At 43.6% G+C, this 10,010-nt stretch overlaps 1 pseudogene; it reads left to right on the forward strand.

Moving 5' to 3' along the window:
* The first annotated feature begins 6,708 nt into the window (after positions 1–6,708).
* Positions 6,709–6,826, forward strand: LOC124557007 (annotated as a pseudogene).
* The last annotated feature ends 3,184 nt before the right edge of the window (positions 6,827–10,010 follow it).

Below are 10,010 nucleotides of genomic sequence, written 5' to 3' on the forward strand. Positions count from 1 at the left end.
AAGAAATTCATGACTCAACAGCCATTCAATGAAATGAGTCTTGCCTTAATTCGGGATACAGTGAGCACGTGGGGACTACAAAACAGTCCCTTTCAGAGAAATGAAAATAGGTGTTTCTGGAGATGTGCATTGTTTCAAATAATGCTCATTCGCACATTTGGCTCATCGGGTTCCACTCTGACAGAAACAAAGAGAATTACAACATTGTCTTATGGTTGGCACTTAAGGCATAACCGCTTATCTTAGGCTGTAAAGAGAGACATAATCTGGGAGACATTGGGATCTGAAAATCAGTGGTTGAGAACGAAGTGAGACAGGGTTGTAGCCTATCGGCGATGTTATTCAATCTGTATATTGAGCAAACTGTGAAAGGAAAACCAGAAAAATTTGGAGTAGGAATTACAGTCCAGGGAGAAGAAATAAATCTTTAAATTTTGCCGATGACGTAATTCTATCAGAGACAGCAAAGGACTTGGAAGAGCAGCTGAACGGAATACACAGTGTCTTGAAAGGGAGATGTAAGATGAACATCAACGAAAGCAAAACAAGGATAATGGAATGTAGTCGAATTAAATCAAGTGATGCTGAAGGAATTAGATTAGGAAATGAGTTTTACTATTTGGGAAGCAAAATAACTGATGATGGTCGAAGTAGGGAGGATATAAAATGCAGACTGGCAATGGCAAGAAAAGCGTTTCTGAAGAAGAGAATTTGCTAACATCGAGTATAGGTTTAAGTGTCAGGAAGTCGTTTCTGAAAGTATTTGTATGGAGTGTAGGCATGTGTGGCAGTGAAACATGGACAATAAACAGTTTAGAAAAGAAGAGAATAGAAGGTTTTTAAATGTGGTGCTACAGAAGAGTGCTGCAGATTGGATAGGTAGATCATGGAACTAATGAAGAGGTGCCGAATAAAACTGGGGCAAGAGAAATTTGTGGCACAACCTTACTAGAGGAAGGGATCGGCTGATAGGACACATTCTGAAGTATCAAGGGATCAGCAACTTGGTATTGGAGGGCAGCGTGGGTAGTAAAACTCGTAGAGGAAGACCAAGAAATTAATAGAGTAAGCAGTTTCAGAAGGATGTGGGTTGCAATAGTTACTCGGAGATGAAGAGGCTTGAACGAGATAGAGGAGCATGGAGAGCTGCATCAAACGAATCTTACGACTGAAGACCACAACAAAAACAAAAACATGTCCTCATTGCAAATATGTTAAGATATCTTCATCCTTTGCATCTGTTTCAATGTTACGTATAACTCCACATTTTTGTATCATGTGAGAGAGACACAGCATTCCAAGTTCTGTGCTTTAAGCAAAGGTGATGTAGTATGTACTGTGTATTATCAGCTCTGAGAAATTTAAGTTTAACTGAAATTCTCTTTCTTTCCGTTATCATGATTTCTATAATTTTATTTTTCCATATTTTGCCTTCTTTGTACCCGAATCACACCTAGAGTTACAGATGTTATTTGCTAATGGTTCAAATGGCTCTGAGCACTATGGGACTTAACTTCTGAGATCATCAGTCCCCTAGAACTTAGAACTACTTAAACCTAACTAACCTAAGGACATCACACACATCCATGACCGAGGCAGGATTCGAACCTGCGACCGTAGCGGTCGCGCGGTTCCAGACTGTATATTTGCTAATGCTGTGGGTTTGCTCTCAATATACAAAGTATAGGGACGTCATCAGAAGTAGAATAACGGTTACTTTTGGCCACATTATTCGCACTGCCGCTATTAGCTCGCGGAAGAAGCGACATTTTACCACCAAAAGAAACATCTAGAAAATGAATCGCGTTGCTAGATCCATATGTAGGCCTATACGCACTTAAGAGCAACTTCTGAAAGTACAGTACAATATTTCCGTCATTGGGTGGCATCTGATTCAACAGAATAACTCTCGCATACATTTTCATTCATAGTGTAAGTCTTCTGCAGCTGCAATTAAATACACTTTTACCGCTGTTCTTTAGGATGGTTGTCTGCCTCGTACCGTTGTCATTGGTGCTGCGGCAGCCACTCGTTCGTCTCTATTTGCAACTCCTGTGGACCTGACTGTTTCTGTGTTTGCAGCTGACATTAGGTGACTTGATACAGCCACTGACACTGGTGCCGATGTTGATAGTTTGAAGTTGTTGAGCCTGCTGTCGTTGCATCTGAATCCGATGCAGCGCTGAATGCTGTTACATAGCCAGCCGCAGTAGGTATTATACCTGTTATAAGCCTTTAGCACCATGGCTAATAGCGTGTTCCTTCCGAAGACGGCATAGCAGGCGCTGATTGAAGCCGCTACCACTTCTCCGGTATCGACCGGGGAAGGCTCCATCACCTTCATTTAATTGCTTCACATCCTGGAATTGGCGGTGCTAATATTATTCTCTGGAAGACTAAGGTTTCACTAGTACTGCGATCGCTAGCAGCTAGAAGAGACATGTAGGTCCGCTCGCGCCTAATTGTCCCCCAGCTTCTATCCAGACATGACGTCATCTGGCTAAGTTCATTCGTACCCTTCAGACCAGTGCATTGTTGTTCGAATAATATCACAGGCTCAGGAATTCTCGCAAGGAGATTCTCTCCAGTCCCGGGAGCTATCTCCTATAAAATATTTTCTGCATACCTCCGCAAGAGGAAATCAAAAACAGTCAAATGGATTGAATGAGATGATCATGAAACAGGCATCTTCCCCATGTCAACCATTCAGGAAACGTTTACCGCGCGTATTGATGACCGAGATGTGCAAAGTGAGCTCGAGCTTCATCGTGTGAGAACCATACACTTGCACATGCACTAAATGGAACACATGAGATATCTTCAACAAGGTGCACTTTATGTCCCTCGGAAACATTGTGTACACAGGTGGAGTTAATGTTGGAGACAACAGATACGGACCTATTAACCAATCATTCGTGTTTACTGCAAATGTGCATTTAAAAATGTTTCAAATGGCTCTGAGCACTATGCGACTTAACTTCTGAGGTCATCAGTCACCTAGAACTTAGAACCAATTAAACCTAACTAACCTAAGGACATCACACACATCCATGCCCGAGGCAGGATTCGAACCTGCGACCTTAGCGGTCGCTCGGCTCCAGACTGTAGCGCCTAGAACCGCACGGCCACTCCGGCCGGCCAAATGTGCGTTGATGAATCCTCACAACTGCAGCGTGGTGATAGTTAACCGCTTATACAAAACTATAGTCATTATTAAGCACTCTGTCTCTGGTGAAACAGGCTTCATCATTTGAAAGTAAATATGAAACTAAGTGAGAGTCGACCATAGAGCCCTTCTGCAACCATTGGCTTAACACGACATGACGCCTAAAGTCAGCCGTAGTTGGAACCTGCGTTTTCTGTGAATGGTAGGGGTGTGGTTGCAGTTCATGTATTAATATTTAAACAGTACAAAGCGTGACACCAATTTGTCCGCCAACTGGTCGAGGCGTGATTGAAGGCTTCATCCTTGTGAGGAAGCACTGCTTCTTCCAAGTCGACAGACCCCACAGCTCGTTTTCTGATTCGGCCGTTGTATTGGGGCTCCCTCAACTGCTGGAACAGTCTCGGAAATGTGATGTGCGTCCATTGTCTGCTACATGGGTACAAGGCTTTACACAACATTTCAGCTTCTCTAAATTTCCATTGCATCGTGCATACTTGAAAGTCGTGCCTGCTAATTCCTTAATCGGATACAGCGTCATTTCATTAGTGTTAGTTGACTGTACAGTTCAGCAGACCGCTATCTCACAGACCTTTACATCAAGACTGGCCATGTGCAGTGGGTTAATGAAGATTCCTATCACAAAGCCTAGATGACGATCCGGTTTGCCAACCATACAATATTAGCAACTATGTACATGTTGTTGTTGTTGTGGTCTTCAGTCCTGAGACTGGTTTGATGCAGCTCTCCATGCTACTCTATCCTGTGCAAGCTTCTTCATCTCCCAGTACCTACTGCAACCTACATCCTTCTGAACCTGCTTAGTGTATTCATCTCTTGGTCTCCCCCTACGATTTTTACCCTCCACGCTGCCCTCCAATACTAAATTGGTGATGCCTTGATGTCTCAGAACATGTCCTACCAACCGATCCCTTCTTCTGGTCAATTTGTGCCACAAACTTCTCTTCTCCCCAATCCTATTCAATACTTCCTCATTAGTTATGTGATCTACCCATCTAATCTTCAGCATTCTTCTGTAGCACCACATTTCGATAGCATCTATTCTCTTCTTGTCCAAACTATTTACCGTCCATGTTTCACTTCCATACATGGCTACACTCCATACAAATACTTTCAGAAATGACTTCCTGACACTTAAATCTATACTCGATGTACATAATAAACCAAATTATTACATCGAGGGAGCCTTACTTTCTAGTATATCGTTGACAAAGTGAACCCACACGTTTGGCCACGTAATTTTCGACTCAGTCATTTCAGTGCTACTGTTCCTTATATCAGATTAATACAAGCGCGTGCTGAATAGAAATACCTCCGATTTTTTATGTGAAAACTCTTAACCCTTTTTAATTTAAACAAACTTTGTTAACATTCTACATCTTTATTCTTCATGACTATATATTTATTTCTCATCATAGTCACGCTGGCGATGAACACATTTCTCCCAACGAGAGACCAGTTTGTTGATACCGTCAGTGTAGAATGTTTTACTTGTTGATGGAACATTAACCTCACCTCTGCTTGCATCGCTTCATCACTCTCAAAGTGAGGCCCTCGAAGGGGTCCTTTAAGTTTCGGAAACAGATGAAAATCGGATGGGGCCGAGTCGGGACAGCATGGAGGATGATAATTGACAGTGATCGCAAGGCATCGGATTGTTGGAGATGTCGTGATCTGCCGTCGTCAGGCTGAAGGAGAGGGTGTTCCATGTGGGGACGAAATTTTTGAATTTCTGCTTTCCGTTTTCTGAGGGTCTCGCCGTACACCGACAGTTACGTCACACACCACACCGTTACGCGCTACAATTTGGAGCTCTCTAGCGACATAGGGCTGTAACCTTCATTAGCAAAACAGGAAAGTCGACCGCGCATTATGCGTGACACGTAATACCTCAGTCGATCTTGAGAACGAATAAAAAATTCGGAGGCGTGACTTTTCAACACACCAGCGTACATTTACCCTTTCCTGAACGTTTACACCACCATAAGGGAAATAGCCCGACGCAGGTCTATTTCTCCTATAGGCTTGTATGCTCAGGACACGGATTGTAGAGCTGAGCGACCATTTGAGCGAGCTGAATGCTGGACATAGTCGAGGGCCGCTCCGTCTTAGCGCTGTTCCCGGAAACGTCGGCGAACACAAGCGTCCTTATTCACTGCCGCAGAGCGGCCATCTGGGACCCGCCTCAGTTGGTATCGCGCGCGATGACTCTTCACGTGTCCTCTTTGTGTGCAATGCACAGCGAACTGCGTCTCTTGCACTCTCATTCTCGACGCAGGGGGCAACGAGGCCTGGCTTATGTCCACAGCCGAAAGAGTCAAGTAGGTTAACGTTTAATAGACATCGCTTTCGGTGGAGACTGCAAATTACTGCATGTGGACAACAAAGGTGAATGAAATTGTAGAGTGTAGAGTTACAAGGAAGCTACGGAATCTCATCTCAGTGAATGGAACTCCGTGCCTCAACACTACAATTTCAGTGCCGCCTTGTTTGATACGAATACTACAGTTTTGGATGTAGGGCGCAAAGTAACTCTTATCACGTTTGGTGTTCAGACCAGATCAGGGACCTTCCAGACAGATGTTTGGTGCCTGATTTTCAGTCTCGCAGTTTTTCAACAGATAAAATTTGGTACCACACCGTCAGTAGAATAAGGATCTCTGCAATTCGCTGTCGTGGTTGAAGCGACCGAGCACTGGACTGAAATTCCCAGTCTGGCACTACCTCTGCGAAAAATTTCTAGCTCGGTTCCACTTGTGAGACGCGAGATGCAGTTTAGTAGAGTACAGCCTGCTGTACATGGACGAGCACCACTAACTTGCAAAATAGGACTGACTTGCAACACTTCGAAGATTGTTTCTATTTTGTTGGTTTTTCACTGCCGTGGAAACTGTACAGCATTCGGGCGAGGGAACTTCTCGCTCCGATTATTTCGAAGTTATATTTTGTTGGTTTTTTACTGCCGTGGAAACTGTATAACGTTCCGACGAGGGAACTTCTCACTCCAGTTATTTTGAAGTTCTTTGAAAATTCAATCCTGTAAAAGTATTTTAAATGCATTAGCATTTGGAAAGGGGATACTCGCTGGTTATCCGTGCGTGTTAAACCGCCGTTCCGGGATGGGGAGGTGCACCGGCCACGGATAGAATCCTCCCGGCGGATTAACGACGAGGATCTGTGTGCTGTCCAGCCTGGATGTGTTTTTTACATCCCACTAGGTGAACACTGACCTGATACCCCGCTTCAGTTACACAATTAGCAAATATTTTGAAAACTATGGCCCGTTTTCACATGAATAACACTACTCGTAGACAGTTGAAGTACACACATTCCCTTCCAGGGGTTTGTGGGGCGGCAACAGGATGAGCATACGGCAACCCCTTAAATTAACCCTGCCAAATCCGTTCATAACCATTCCGATCCTGCGCCGATGGGGGAGAAAGGCAAAAGAAAAAGAAGATGCGTTTGTAAAAGGAATCTTTAATGTTAATTTAAAATATTGCTTCTTGCCTGTTTATTTGTTTGGCAGCGGCCATGCCGCAGTGGATACACCGGTTCCCGTCAGATCACCGAAGTAAAGCGCTGCCGGGCGTGGCTGCCACTTGAATGGGTGACCGTCTGGGCTGCCATGAACTGTTGTAATTTTTCGGGGTGCACTCAGCCTCGTGATGCCAATTGAGGAGTTACTCGACCGAATAGTAGTGGCTCCAGTCAAAGAAAACGAACATAACGACCGGGAGAGCGGTGTGCTGACCACACGCCCCTCCTATCCGCATCCTCAGCCTGAGGACGACACGGCGGTCGAATGGTCCCGATGGGCCAATTTGGCCTGAAGACGGAGTGCTGTTAATTTGTTTAATATAATTATTTTACAATAAAAACCTTGTTTTGAACGACACATTTTTCAATGTGTTTATCTTCACGCGCCCGCATCTCGTGGTCGTGCGGTAGCGTTCTCGCTTCCCACGCCCGGGTTCCCGGGTTCGATTCCCGGCGGGGTCAGGGATTTTCTCTGCCTCGTGATGGCTGGGTGTTGTGTGCTGTCTTTAGGTTAGTTAGGTTTAAGTAGTTCTAAGTTCTAGGGGACTAATGACCTCAGCAGTTGAGTCCCATAGTGCTCAGAGCCATTTTTTTTTATCTTCACGCTAACAATGAATACGGATATTAAGCTTAAAATTTTTCGATGAATTCATGTCATAGTTACGAAGTAAATGCGATTTAATCTTGTTTCGTGTTTTCTGAAAATTGTATTTAGTTGTACAGATCATTTACCGAAGCTGTCTAAAATAAAATTAAAATAAACAAATAAAATTTCTTGGTGGCGCTACTTTGAGCAGTTGTTTTGAATGATTCACCTGATAAATGCTGTTTACAAATATAATTACTGAAAAAAAATCGATGTATGTGTTTGTGCCGGAGGGGTGGAAGAGATGAGAAAAGGGAGGAGGGGCGTGGCAGTATTCCCTGGCGGGCATGTCTTTTCGTATTCTCTCCTTTCTTTTTTAGCTTTGTCGGTACACTGTTTTGTATTATTATTTCTCTTTGCGCATTTATGCAGTGTTGTAAATGACTCTGCCGATAAGGACTTCCCCTTGGAAGTGCTTATGTGTTCACAAACCTTAAACTTGTGCATTTTCCTGAAAATTCGAACATTGTTACGCCAAACTCTTCAAGTTACGTGTGTATACAAATTCTGCACAGTCATCTATATGAAAACACCACATTCCCAGATCTTTCAACACACACACTGGATTTGTTAGAGAAATTTCATGCAACTGCCGTTCATCGGAAACTAACTATTGCTAGTCAATGCCTTTTACAGTGAAGCTCACAGATTCGAATCCACTTCATCCATAGGTGTGGGTCCTTGTATGCTGTTACTGTGTGCGCCCTCTAAAATATTAGTATACAATTCGTAGGATGTAGAGAACTCGCATTTCAGTTGTTGAAAGCTCGTTGAATGGATTATGTGAGTTACGATTTAAGAAGATGAGGCTGCACAAGTACTCGCTCTGTCCCGTTTCCCGTGGCTGCAACGTAGGTCTACGAGTTCTATTCTAAAGCAAAAATGCAAGTGCACGAACGAGTAAACTGTCAACAAGAGCGCAGCCATAATTTACGTATCTGACATTTCGCCAGCACCACTGGCTGGCATTGTCGGACTCATCTCCCATACGCCCTGAAAACAGTTTAAATAGCAATGATATAAGCATCACCAATTGGTATGCGAGTAGTGGCTTAAGAGATAGGTCAGTCTTTTTTTCATACTTCCATTGTGAACCGTTGACAACGCGAGACACTCGTGCTGTCGAAACATCGGAATCATTTAACAGAAGTCGGCAGAATATCTCGAACGAAAGCCAACAAGCAATACGTGACCAAGTGACCACGAAAGCCATCACAGTTCTGTGCATCAAGAATTGACATACGTGATCGATTCCTTCGCTTTAAATAAGAGGAGCGGTTTGGTTATTTTGGCACAGAAAAACCCTGTTCGCGTTCCCGTTTTTGTGATACCATTTAACCTCGCAGTCCTCTCCATGTTATACACTACGTTTGTGATACTAGCACATCCACAATAAATGAAGAGATTCCTACTTCGCCTAAGTGGATGGATCGAAGCGAACTTTAAATATATATCTAGGAATCACCTTGTACTGCCCAAAGTCAGAAGGTTCTAGAAAATAACAGTTCCTGGAGGTGGCCTCACATTTTATTGCGGAATATTCAAAAATGCGTGTGAAATCTTATGGGACTTAACTGCTAAGGTCATCAGTCCCTAAGCTTACACACTACTTAACCTAAATTATCCTAAGGACAACCGAAAGGCAACAATATTGACGCTACTGGACTTCAGCAAAGCTTTTGACACTGTTAAATTTGACATATTGCTCAGAAAAATGCAACAGCTTAATTTCTCAGATAGTGCAATGAGATGGTTTGAAAGCTACTTAAAAGACAGACAGCAATGTGTTGTCTGCGTACATGAAAAATCTTCTGGGAAACATGTTTCCTCAGGAGTGCCACAAGGATCAGTCTTAGGACCACTTTTGTTTTCTTTATATGTCAAAGATATTTCGTCGGTTCTGTCCTCCTGTAAATATCATTTCTATGCCGACGACCTCCAGCTCTACCTAAGCGTCAGACCTGAGGATATAAACACTGCAATCGCTCAGATGAATGATGATCTGTCTTCAGTAGTGACATGGGCGAAAAACCTGGGGCTTAAACTAAATGCAAAAAAGACGCAAGTAATCTTAATAGCGCATCAGAAATTAATAAGTTCAGATTTCCGCGAACGGCTGCCTCCTATTCTGCTCGACGGTACTCCAATACCATATCAGAAAACAGTTAAGAACTTGGGTGTAACTTTGGATGAGCATCTCAACTGGGCGGAGAATACAGTCGCAGTGTGCCGGAAGACATCTGCTTGTCTCTATGCTCTCAAAAAGTTTCGGACATATTTCCACAGGACTTGAAACGCCAGCTCGTGCAAGCACTCGTTCTACCGAACCTCCACTACTGTGATGTAATTCAACAAGGCCTTTGTAATTGTTTACTTCACTTTTTGTGCTAGATGTAGTTTAACATGCCTACTAAAACATATGAACGTAAAATAACTAGAATGCCTGGTTAGATGTAAGAGAGGGCCTGATGGCCCTAATCTTGCCAGGTTAAATAAATCAATAAATAAATAAATAAAACATACAAACCCATGCCCGTGGGAGGACTCGAACCTCCGCCGGGACCAGCCGTACAGTCCATGACTGCAGCACCTGAGACCGCTCGGCTAACCCCGCGCGGCTATTGCGGAATCAATCGCTAT

This window comes from Schistocerca americana, chromosome X (genome assembly GCF_021461395.2).
Source record: "Schistocerca americana isolate TAMUIC-IGC-003095 chromosome X, iqSchAmer2.1, whole genome shotgun sequence".
NCBI classification, from domain to species: Eukaryota; Metazoa; Arthropoda; class Insecta; order Orthoptera; family Acrididae; genus Schistocerca; species Schistocerca americana.